The following is a 12,974-nucleotide window of genomic DNA, read 5'->3' on the forward strand; positions in this document are numbered from 1 at the left end:
AACACATATGTATGTATATATGGGTGCATCTGTTTATGTGTTATAATTCATTATAAATGTTTGAGTGTTTGCCTCCCCATGAAGTCTCACAGGTCAGGGCTCCACCCTCCACATCTGTCTCAGCCTTTTTGTCTTGCAAGCCTCTACAACAACTCATTAAGCTCTGAGCACCCAACAGCTTTCCCAACTCAGAAATTCCAATAGCATCCACCGTATTCATCTCAATAGTACAAAGGCATAAAAACAAAAACAAAGAAAAACCCTTAAGTCATGTTTACTACAACACCACCCCACTTTTCTGTTACCAATTTCTCTTTAGTTTGCTTTCTGTTGCTGTGGTAAAATACACTGACTAAAAGCAGCTAAGGAGAGGAAAGAGATTATTTGGCTGCTACTTCCAGGTCACAGCTCACCACTGATGTAAGTAAGGCAGGCTATAAATGAAATAGAAACCATTGCAGAACACTGCTTACTGGCTTGCTTTTTGGTTAATCCACAGGTTCAGGCCTAGTTATCCTTACAAGCAAAAGACCTGAGGAATGGTGCCACTGACAGAGCGATGGGCCCCATTGCACTAATTAATAAGCAGGAGAATCTCATAAAGACATATCCACAGGACAATCAGATTTAGGTAATTTTTAAATTTTTTCCTTTCCTTTTTTTTTTTTTTTTTTTTTGACACAGGGTTTCTCTGTAGCCCTGGCTGTCCTGGAACTCACTTCGTAGATCAGGCTGTCCTTGAACACAGAAATCCGCCTGCCTCTGCCTCTGCCTCTGCCTCTGCCTCCCAATTGTTGGGATTAAAGGCGTGCGCCACCACTGCCTGGCTTAGGTAATTTCTTAATCAAGGCTTTTAGGAGATGATTCCAGGTTGTGTCCATGTGATAGTTAATACTAGCTAGGACATATATGTTAATTGGCTCAATTTGATAATGACTTAACTTGTTAATACATATAACAAATCAATATATATGATATGCCTTTGTGTGTGTGAGTGCTACGTTAATGTATGTGCACCTGTGTGTGTGAGAGTGTATGCGTGTGTGTGTGTGTGTGTGTGTGTGTGTGTGTGTGTATGTGTGTATGAGTGTATGTGTGACTGTGTGTGTGTGTTTGCTTTGTCAATCAAAGTTCACTGAGCTGAGTGAAAATCAAAATGCCAACGTAACCACAGTGCTGACAAAAGTATTTGGGGATTTTGAGCCCATTACATTAAATAAGGGAGAAATGCCAGAAAAGAAGCAGGCAGACTCATTTGCAAATTCTTTTGCCTGGACCAAACATAACAAGGTGGCAGTATCTCAAAGCCACGCAGCAGCTAGGAATTCTGATCTTTTCCTTTTCTCACAACATCTAAAGCTGTTCATGGCTAAAACGGATTTCTATATCATATGACCCAGAACAGTTGACTCTGAAAAATTATTTTCCTCCTGCAGAACGTCAAAGTTCCCAGAAATATGTTAAGTCTCCAGCATTTGGTGCCTATTTAAATTATGAGTCAGAGAAAATGCAACATTTTACCTAAAATTCCCATGATTATTCATTAAAATATACATAATTCCTTTCATTCTTGAATAGACTGTGAAACACTTCAGAGTGCCTGTTAGCATAGGTGACTGAGGGCCAGTGCCTTTTAACAATAATTGTTGACCATGTTCAGCCATAAGATGAGATAGTTTTAAATAAAGTGATCCATCAAGTCATCTTTTAGATTTGTGAAAGTTCTTCAACATACTGAGAAAATTTGAAGATGTAGAGTCAGAGGATGGGAGCAGCTGACAATTCCTCAAACATTTTAAATTCTTGTGCTATCAGACTGTCAACTCTAGGCTTTATTTAAGTAGTAGAGAGGTTTAACAGGCTTCTGTTAGCAAGCACTTGTTGGCATCCACAATAGTGTCTGGGTTGGGTGACTGTATATGGGATGGATCCCCAGGTGGGACAGTCTCTGGATGGTCAAACCTTCAGTCTCTGCAACACACTTTGTCTCTGTAACTCCTTCCATTGGTATTTTGTTCCCCCTTCTAAGAAGGACCAAAGTATCCACACTTTGGTCTTTCTTATTCTTGAGTTTCATGTGGTTTGTGAATTGTATCTTGAGTATTCAGAGCTTCTGGACTAATATCCATTTATCAGTGAGTGTACACAATGTATGTTCTTTTGAACTAACCAGTACCCCCAGAGTTCCCAGGGACTAAACCACCAACCAAAGAGTACACATGGTGGGTCTCATGGCTCCAGCTGCATATGTAGCAGAGAATGGCCTTGTCAGTCATCAATGGGAGGAAAGGTCCTTGGTCCAGTGAAGGCTGTATGCCCCAATGTAGGAGAATGCCAGGGCCAGGAAGCCTAAGTGGGTGGGTTGGTGAGCAGGGGAAGGGGGAACATCGGATAGGGGGGATTTTTGGAGGGGAAATGAGGAAAGGGGATACATTTTGAAATGTAAATAAAGAAAATATATAACAAAAAAGTAGTAGAGAGATCAAGTTGAAGGGAAAATGAATAAAAAATACCCATGCAATTTGAAATGGCCATAGCTCTACTAAAATAATGTTCTGTATCACATGAAGAAAAATGTGAAGGGAGGCTCATGGGGCTAAAAATAGGACACTGACATTCCTATTTTAACAGCTGCACTTGGTACCAGCAATATGTCTTTACCAGCGATTTCATCATTTTTAATTCCCTACTAGTTAAATGGAAGCATTGCATCTAATCTTCAAATCTTCAAATAATTTAGATCATTATCCCAAAACAAACTTTTCTCCTCAAATTGAGTTTTCTTTTATGAGCTAAGTAAAAATCTTTTCTTTTAGTAATAATCGTTTTTAATTAAAATGAAGACAATTAGCAATGACTCATTAGTGCTAAGGACATTCAAATCAATATGAGAAACAGAAGTCATTCTAAAAAGGAAACAACGACAACAACAAAACAATGAGCATTCAAGCCCACAAAAATCTATAGAGAAAAGATTTCATGTCTAACATATTGTTAGCATTTTGTACAGTTGCTGAGGACAAGTCTTAGAGTGAACTTATTCCTGATTCCTCTACTTTCTTCCTCCATATTCATCCAGCATATTCTACAGGCTTACCTTAATAGTTCACATGGGTTTCTACTTCTACCAAATTCACTATTCTACCTTGGTATGTACCCACTATCTCACATCTTTATAAATATTATTGTCTATTTCTTGCCTCACTTCTCCAAATCCAAAGCCTCCTGGGACCAGAGCCTCCAGGACAAAATGGGTTATTAGTCTTATCAAAAGGTCCCAAGGGTAAAGTGTGGGACTGTGAAAGGCACCCTGGTTTCTGATTGAGCTAGGTTTGAAACCCTGGGGCTCCCTCAGGTGACTCCACAGGTGATAAACCCTGCAAGAAACAGTGGGTGTTTTGCCACGCTTCTGGACAACAGGCCCCCAGGCAAGGCTGCAGCTCTCCATAGTTCTATGGCCATCAGTCATGTAAGGGCAATGCCCCAAGCCCCTCCACAGGTAGAGAATGTGACCACAGACCACAGATCAAGATAGAGCTCCATTTTAATGAGGTACTTAAAGGCCTGAAGGGCTTAGCCAATTAAGCTCTCCTTACCAGACATTCCTTGCTGCAAAAGGGATTTAGCCTCAAGTCTGCCCTGAGAAAGTGGGGTACAGTTTTCTCATTGCCACTCTCTGCCATGACAATAAATGTCTTAAAACTGGACATGTCATGGACTGTCTCTTTTCATCAGGATCTGCCATAGGGAGCAATAGAACAGGCCTTCTTCTAAAGAGCTAGCCACTGATCTCTTGCAAAAGGCCTCACAGCGCTCCCAGCCATGGCCTCCACCAAGGACTCTCCTCCTAATGGGACCCAGCCAGAGCTCTCCCCTTTTTCCCTTCGGTCCCAGGCTAGATCCAGCCTGTGGGCCCCGACTCCATCCTTAGCTCTTCTGTTGCTCCCAAGGCATCTGGGTGTCCAAGAGTCTGAGAACCTGAGACCAAAAGTCTGGTCTCCTTGCAGGCTAGGGGTCCCACCTCCAGAGAGGCCCAAGCCTGGAGCAGACACAGGCCACCTCTTAACCCACAGTAAAGCTGAAGTCCCTATATAGCTCTAATGTCCCTTATTATTGGCACTCTTCTCTGATGTCAGTTTCTAACTGTCCCTTCCACTCTGTGTTAACTACACAGAACTCAGTTTATAAATACTTGGTCCATTTTTAGGCTTATAGAAAGTGGAACTTGCCATTTACCATGCTGCTCTGTATCGTTGAGAGATAACTCTCATCTATTATCCAACTCTCTATGTGTCTTGGACCTACACTTGGTGGTGAGAGATCAAAGCAGGGAAATGTTCTCCTTAGTCCATCATAAAACATACTGAGTTTTCAAGAAATCCATCCATTCCTTTCATTGTTATTTTTTTAAGAGCACACAATTCAATCTTCATATCAATTTCATAATATATTTTGAGTCTTTACTCTGTGGATCAAACACCCCACAATTATTTCCTTTTTGGTTTTATTGATGATTTTATTTCTACTACTTATATAGGGCTTCACTTGACATAGATGTTTTAGAATATCTTGAAAACAAGATATTGTTAACCTCTTCTACCTTCTTCATCAACCTCTCAGATCATGATGCATCTCCTCTTACCTACAACTTAGGTTTTCCCCAAAGAGTCATATGACCTATTTACCATAAAGTCCTCAAGAAAAACCTGCCTTCTAGGAATTCTATGTACAATGTAGATAAATGTGTGGAGTTCATACTGATTGCTGATTGTTTTTACTGTAAATCTTAACTTTCAGGGACTTCTGGCAGGCTCTTCATTTCTTTCTTTTTATTAATCACTGTATTCATTTACATTTCAAAATGATATCCCCCTTCCCGGTTAACCCTCCACCAGCACCCCCCCCCATCCCATCCCTTCTCACTTCCCTCTCCTTTGCCTCTATGAGGGTGCTCCTCCACTCATTCACCCACTCCCACTTCACCACTCTAGCATCCCCTCCACCCCCCACCCCACTCCCACCCCATGCTGGGGCATCAAGCGTCCTTCCTTTTCCATTGATGTCAGATAAGGCCATCCTCTGCTCTGTATGTATCTGGACTCCTGGCTCCCTCCATGTATACTCTTTGTTTGGTGGTTTAGTCGCTGGGAGCTGTGTGGTCCAGTTGATATTATTCTTATGGGGTTGCAATCCCCTTCACCTCCTTCAGTCCTTCCGTTAGATCTTCCATTGGGACCCCTGTGCTCAATTCTATCCAGAGACCTCTCCAGTCTCTTCATTTCTATGCTGCATGATTTGTGTCAATTTTAAACCTCTACCTTCTACATCAACACCATGAATTTTGGGTTCTTTTTACCTTTCTTTGAAGATATTTTCTATTGATATTAGATTTGATGACTCATGGACTGATCCTTTTACCACCTTCTTGTTTGTCTAGAAGAAATCACTTTTCTCCAGTTATCTCAAATGTCTTTTCCATTTTCTCATGCAGTGTGAAACAAAATTGGTTGACCATTCTGTCCTTGATAGCATATCTAAAATTATCATTGATTTTCTGTTACATTAAAATTGAATTATATTTATTCCCTTTATAATTTCTTTTAAAGAGGACTTATATTTTCTTTTTTTTTAAGATAACTATTTATTTTTTTAATTTTTTTTGATTTTTTTTGATTTTTAATATTTTTATTACATATTTTCCTCAATTACATTTCCAATGCTATCGCAAAAGTCCCCTATAGCGCCCCCCACTTCCCTACCCACCCATTCCCATTCTTTTGGCCCTGGCATTCCCCTATATTGGGGCATATAAAGTTTGCAAGTCCAATGGGCCTCTCTTTCCATTGATGGCCGACTAGGCCATCTTTCGATACATATGCAACTAGAGATAAGAGCTCCGGGGTTCTGGTTAGTACATCATGTTGTTCCAACAATAGGGTTGCAGATCCCTTTAGCTCCTTGGGTACTTTCTCTAGCTTCTCCATTGGGAGCCCTGTGATACATACAATAGCTGACTGTGAACATCCACTCCTGTGTTTGCTAGGCCCCGGCATCTTCTCACAAGAGACAGCTATATTTGGGTCCTTTCAGCAAAATCTTGCTAGTGTATGCAATGGTGTCAGCTTTTAGAAGCTGATTATGGGATGGATCCCTGGATACGGCAGTCTCTAAATGGTCCATCCTTTCATCACAGCTACGAACTTTGTCTCTGTAACTCCTTCCCTGGGTGTTTTGTTCCCAATTCTAAGAAGGTGCACAGTGTCCACACTTTGGTCTTCATTCTTCTTGAGTTTCATGCGTTTAGCAAATTGTATCTTATATCTTGGGTATCCTAAGTTTTGGGCTAATATCCACTTATCAGTGAATACATATTGTGTGAGTTCTTTTGTGATTGTGTTATTTCACTCAAGATGATGCCCTCCAGGTCCATCCATTTGGCTAGGAATTTCATAAATTCATTCTTTTTAATAGCTGAGTAGTACTCCATTGTGTAAATGTACCATAATTTCTGTATCCATTCCTCTGTTGAGGGACATCTGGGTTCTTTCCAGCTTCTGGCTATTATAAATAGGGCTGCTATGAACATAGTGGAGCATGTGTCCTTCTAACCGGTTGGGACATCTTCTGGATATATGCCCAGGAGAGGTATTGCTGGATCCTCCGGTAGTACTATGTCCAATTTTCTGAGGAACCGCCAGACTGATTTCCAGAGTGGTTGTACAAGCTTGCAATCCCACCAAGAATGGAGGAGTGTTCCTCTTTCTCCACATCCTCGCCAGCATCTGCTGTCACCTGAATTTTTGATCTTAGCCATTCTGACTGGTGTGAGGTGGAATCTCAGGGTTGTTTTGATTTGCATTTCCCTGATGATTAAGGATGTTGAACATTTTTTCAGGTGTTTCTCTGCCATTCGGTATTCTTCAGGTGAGAATTCTTTGTTCAGTTCTGAGCCCCATTTTTTAATGGGGTTATTTGACTTTCTGGAGTCCACCTTCTTGAGTTCTTTATATATATTGGATATTAGTCCCTTATCTGATTTAGGATAGGTGAAGAATTTTTCCCAATCTGTTGGTGGTTTTTTTGTCTTATTGATGGTGTCTTTAGCCTTGCAGAAGCTTTGTAGTTTCATGAGGTCCCACTTGTCAATTCTCGATCTTACAGCACAAGCCATTACTGTTCTATTCAGGAATTTTTCCCCTGTGCCCATATCTTCAAGGCTTTTCCCCACTTTCTCCTCTATAAGTTTCAGTGTCTCTGGTTTTATGTGAAGTTCCTTGATCCACTTAGACTTGACCTTAGTACAAGGAGATAGGAATGGATCGATTCGCATTCTTCTACATGTTAACAACCAGTTGTGCCAGCACCATTTGTTGAAAATGCTGTCTTTCTTCCACTGGATATTTTTAGCTTCCTTGTCGAAGATCAAGTGACCATAGGTGTGTGGGTTCATTTCTGGGTCTTCAATTCTATTCCATTGGTCTATTTGTCTGTCACTATACCAGTACCATGCAGTTTTTATCACAATTGCTCTGTAGTAGAGCTTTAGGTCCGGCATGGTGATTCCACCAGAGGTTCTTTTATCCTTGAGAAGAGTTTTTGCTATCCTAGGTTTTTTGTTATTCCAGATGAATTTGCAGATTGCACTTTCTAATTCATTGAAGAATTGAGTTGGAATTTTGATGGGGATTGCATTGAATCTGTAGATTGTTTTTGGCAAGATAGCCATTTTTACAATGTTGATCCTGCCAATCCATGAGCATGGGAGATCTTTCCATCTTCTGAGATCTTCTATAATTTCTTTCTTCAGAGACTTGAAGTTTTTATTATACAGATCTTTCACTTCCTTAGTTAGAGTCACGCCAAGATATTTTATATTATTTGTGACTATTGAGAAGGGTGTTGTTTCCCTAATTTCTTTCTCAGCCTGTTTATCCTTTGTGTAGAGAAAGGCCATTGATTTGTTTGAGTTAATTTTATATCCAGCTACTTCACCGAAACTGTTTATCAGGCTTAGGAGTTCTCTGGTGGAATTTTTAGGGTCACTTATATATACTATCATATCATCTGCAAAAGGTGATATTTTGACTTCATCTTTTCCAATTTGTATCCCTTTGATCTCCTTTTGTTGTCGAATTGCTCTGGCTAGGACTTCAAGTACAATGTTGAATAGGTATGGAGAAAGTGGACAGCCTTGTCTAGTCCCTGATTTTAGAGGGATTGCTTCAAGCTTCTCACCATTTACTTTGATGTTGGCTACTGGTTTGCTGTAGATTGCTTTTATCATGTTTAGGTATGGGCCTAGAATTCCTGATCTTTCCAAGACTTTTATCATGAATGGGTGTTGGATCTTGTCAAATGCTTTTTCCGCATCTAACGAGATGACCATGTGGTTTTTGTCTTTGAGTTTGTTTATATACTGGATTACATTGATGGATTTCCGTATATTGAACCATCCCTGCATCCCTGGGATGAAACCTACTTGGTCAGGATGGATGATTGTTTTGATGTGTTCTTGGATTCGGTTAGCAAGAACTTTATTGAGGATTTTTCCATCAATATTCATAAGGGATATTGGTCTGAAGTTTTCTATCTTTGTTGGGTCTTTTTGTGGTTTAGTTATCAGAGTAATTGTGGCTTCATAGAATGAGTTAGGTAGAGTACCTTCTGTTTCTATTTTGTGGAATAGTTTGTGAAGAACTGGGATTAGATCTTCTTTGAAGGTCTGATAGAACTCTGCACTAAACCCATCTGGTCCTGGGCTTTTTTTAGTTGGGAGACTATTAATGACTGCTTCTATTTCTTTGGGGGTATAGGGCTGTTTAGATCATTAACCTGATCTTGATTCAACTTTGGTACCTGGTATCTGTCTAGGAACTTCTCCATTTCATCCAGGTTCTCCAGTTTTGTTGAGTATAGCCTTTGGTAGAAGGATCTGATGGTGTTTTGGATGTCTTCAGGATCTGTTGTTATGTCTCCTTTTTCATTTCTGATTTTGTTAATTAGGATGCTTTCCCTGTGCCCTCTAGTGAGTCTGGCTAAGGGTTTATCTATCTTGTTGATTTTCTCAAAGAACCAGCTCCTTGATTGGTTGATTCTTTGAATAGTTTTTCTTGTTTCCACTTGGTTGATTTCACCCCTGAGTTTGATTATTTCCTGCGGTCTACTCCTCTTGGGTCAATTTGCTTCCTTTTGTTCTAGTGCTTTTAGGTGTGTTGTCAAGCTGCTAATGTGTGCTCTCTCTAGTTTCCTTTTGGAGGCACTCAGAGCTATGAGTTTTCCTCTTAGAAATGCTTTCATTGCGACCCATAAGTTTGGGTATGTTGTGGCTTCATTTTCATTGAACTCTAAAAAGTCCTTAATTTCTTTCTTTATTCCTTCCTTGACCAAGGTATCATTGAGAAGAGTGTTGTTCAGTTTCCATGTGAAGGTTGGCTTTCTATTATTTATTTTGTTATTGAAGATCAGCCTTAGTCCATGGTGATCTGATAGGATGCATGGGACAATTTCAATATTTTTGTATCTGTTGAGGCCTGTTTTGTGACCAATTATGTGGTCAATTTTGGAGAAGGTACCATGAGGTGCTGAGAAGAAGGTATATCCTTTTGTTTTAGGATAGAATGTTCTGTAGATATCTGCCAGATCCATTTGATTCATAATTTCTCTTAGTTTCTCTGTGTCCCTGTTTAGTTTCTGTTTCCATGATCTGTCCATTGGTGAAAGTGGTGTGTTGAAGTCTCCCACTATTATTGTATGAGGTACAATGTGTGCTTTGAGATTTACTAAAGTTTCTTTAATGAATGTGGCTGCCTTTGTATTTGGAGCATAGATATTCAGGATTGATAGTTCCTCTTGGAGGATTTTACCTTTGATGAGTATGAAGTGTCCCTCCCTGTCTTTTTTAATGACTTTGGGTTGGAAGTCAATCTTATCAGATATTAGAATGGCTACTCCAGCTTGTTTCTTCATGCCATTTGCTTGTAAAATTGTTTTCCAGCCTTTCATTCTGAGGTAGTGTCTATCCTTTTCTCTGAGATGAGTTTCCTGTAAGCAGCAAAATGTTGGGTCTTGTTTGTGTAGCCAGTTTGTTAGTCTATGTCTTTTTATCGGGGAGTTGAGTCCATTGATATTAAGAGATATTAAGGAAAAGTAATTGTTGTTTCCTGTTATTTTTGTTGTTAAAGTTGGCATTTTGTTCTTGTGGCTGTCTTCTTTTAGGTTTGTTGAGGGATTACCTTCTTGTTGTTTCTAGGGCGTGGTTCCTGTCCTTGTATTGGTTTTTTTCTGTTATTATCCTTTGAAGGGCTGGATTCGTGGATAGATAATGTGTGAATTTGGTTTTGTCGTGGAATACTTTGGTTTCTCCATCTATGTTAATTGAGAGTTTGGCTGGGTATGGTAGCCTGGGCTGGAATTTGTGTTCTTTTAGTGTCTGTATAACATCTGTCCAGGATCTTCTGGCTTTCACAGTCTCTGGTGAAAAATCTGGTGTAATTCTGATAGGCTTGCCTTTATATGTTAATTGGCCTTTTTCTCTTACTGCTTTTAGTATTCTATCTTTATTTAGAGCATTTGTTGTTCTGATTATTATGTGTCGGGAGGTATTTCTTTTCTGGTCCCGTCTATTTGGAGTTCTGTAGGCTTCTTGTATGTTCATGGGCATCTCTTTCTTTAGATTTGTGAAGTTTTCTTCTATAATTTTGTTGAAGATGTTTGCTGGTCCTTTGAGTTGAAAATCTTCATTCTCATCCACTCCTATTATCCGTAGGTTTGGTCTTCTCATTGTGTCCTGGATTTCTTGGATGTTTTGAGTTAGGATCTTTTTGCATTTTACATTTTCCTTGACTGTTGTGCCGATGTTCTCTATGGAATCTTCTGCACCTGAGATTTTCTCTTCCATCTCTTGTATTCTGTTGCTGATGTTCGTATCTATGGTTCCAGATTTCTTTCCTAGGGTTTCTATCTCCAGTGTTGCCTCATTTTGGGTTTTCTTTATTGTGTCTACTTCCCTTTTTAGGTCTAGTATGGTTTTGTTCATTTCCATCATCTGTTTGGATGTGTTTTCCTGTTTTTCTGTAAGGACTTCTACCTGTTTGATTATGTTATCCTGTTTTTCTTTAAGGATTTGTAACTCTTTAGCAGTGTTCTCCTGCAATTCTTTAAGGGATTTTTGTGCTTCCTCTTTAATGTCTTCTACCTGTTTAGCAGTGTTCTCCTGTATTTCTTTAAGTGTGTTATTAAAGTCCTTCTTGAAGTCCTCTACTATCATCAGGAGATATGCTTTTAGATCCGTGTCTAGCTTTTCCGGTGTGTTGGGGTGCCCTGGACTGGGCGAAGTGGGGGTGCTGGGTTCTGATGATGGTGAGTGGTCTTGGTTTCTGTTAGTAAGATTATTACGTTTACCTTTCACCATCTGGTAATCTCTGGGGTTAGTTGTTATCGTTGTCACTGTTTAAAGATTGGAGCAGAAGCTGTGTTCCACTCACCAGCAGTCTCAAAATCCTGCGGCGGGGGTCGTGGGTAGCTGATGGTACCCTGGTGCTGGTCCAGCCGGAAGAGGCCTGTGGTCCTACTCAGGCCGGTTTTCTGCTTCCCTAACTAATGCAGTCTCTGGTCTAGCGTGCAATTGGATTGGAGCAGAAGCTGTGTTCCACTCACCAGAAGTCTTAAGATCTTGTGGTGGGTGTTGTGAGTAGCTGGTGAGTGTGAGCCGACCCTGCGCCCCAGCTGTCCCGGTGCTTTTCTGACCGGAAGAGGCTTGTGGCCCTATGTAGGCCGGATTTCTCTCTCCCCAACCAGAGCAGTCTCAGGTCCCGCTTGATTGGACTGGAGCAGAAGCTGTGTTCCACTCACCAGCAGTCCCAAAATCCTGTGGCGGGGTCGTGGGTAGCTGGCGAGTGTCAGCCGACCCTGCACCCCAGCTGCCCCCGTGCTTTTCAGAGGACTTATATTTTCTTTAGTTACATTTAACTAGATGTACATACATTATGTGTATGAAATATAGAATTTAATAACTATTTATGTAATGATATAACAGTCTTTCTTATATAATAACATCTTTATATTTCTCTAAGTTCAAATCTGTCCAACCACACTTTCTTTTTTTTTTCTATTCTGAATTTCTTTTATATATATATATATATATATATATATATATTCTTTTTTTTAATTAGGTATTTTCCTCATTTACATTTCTAATGCTATCCCAAAAGTCCCCCATACCCTCCCCCCCCACCCCCCTACCCACCCACTTCCACATTTTGGCCCTGGCATTCCCCTGTACTGGGGCATATAAAGTTTGCAAGTCCAATGGGCCTCTCTTTCCAGTGATGGCTGACTAGGCCATCTTTTAATACATATGCAACTAGAGTCAAGAGCTCCGGGGTACTGGTTAGTTCATAATGTTGTTCCATTCCATCTATAGGGTTGCAGATCCCTTTAGCTCCTTGGGTATTTTCTCTAGCTCCTCCATTGGGGGCCCTGTGATTCATCCAATAGCTGACTGTGAGCATCCACTTATGTGTTTGCTAGGCCCCGGCGTAGTCTCACTAGAGACAGCTATATCTGGGTCCTTTCAGCAAAATCTTGCTAGTGTATGCAATGGTGTCAGAGTTTGAAAGCTGATCATGGGATGGATCTCTGGATATGGCAATCACTAGATGGTCCATCCTTTTGTCACACTTCCAAATTTTGTTTCTGTAACTCCTTCCATGGGTGTTTTGTTCCCAATTCTAAGAAGGGGCAAAGTGTCCACACTTTGGTCTTCGTTCTTCTTGAGTTTCATGTGTTTTACAAATTGTAACTTATATCTTGGGTATACTAAGTTTCTGGGCTAATATCCACTTATCAGTGAGTACATATCATTTGAGTTCTTTTGTGATTCCAACCACACTTTCTTAGTCCCTGCCTTGCTTCAATGTGTTTACTGGTGTCTTCAACCTTTAGCATAATCTCTCCCAAATCCTACTACAGAAAGA

The sequence above is a fragment of the Mus caroli genome, unplaced genomic scaffold (assembly GCF_978045245.1).
Source record: "Mus caroli unplaced genomic scaffold, Mus_caroli_1 scaffold_12, whole genome shotgun sequence".
Classification (NCBI taxonomy): Eukaryota; Metazoa; Chordata; class Mammalia; order Rodentia; family Muridae; genus Mus; species Mus caroli.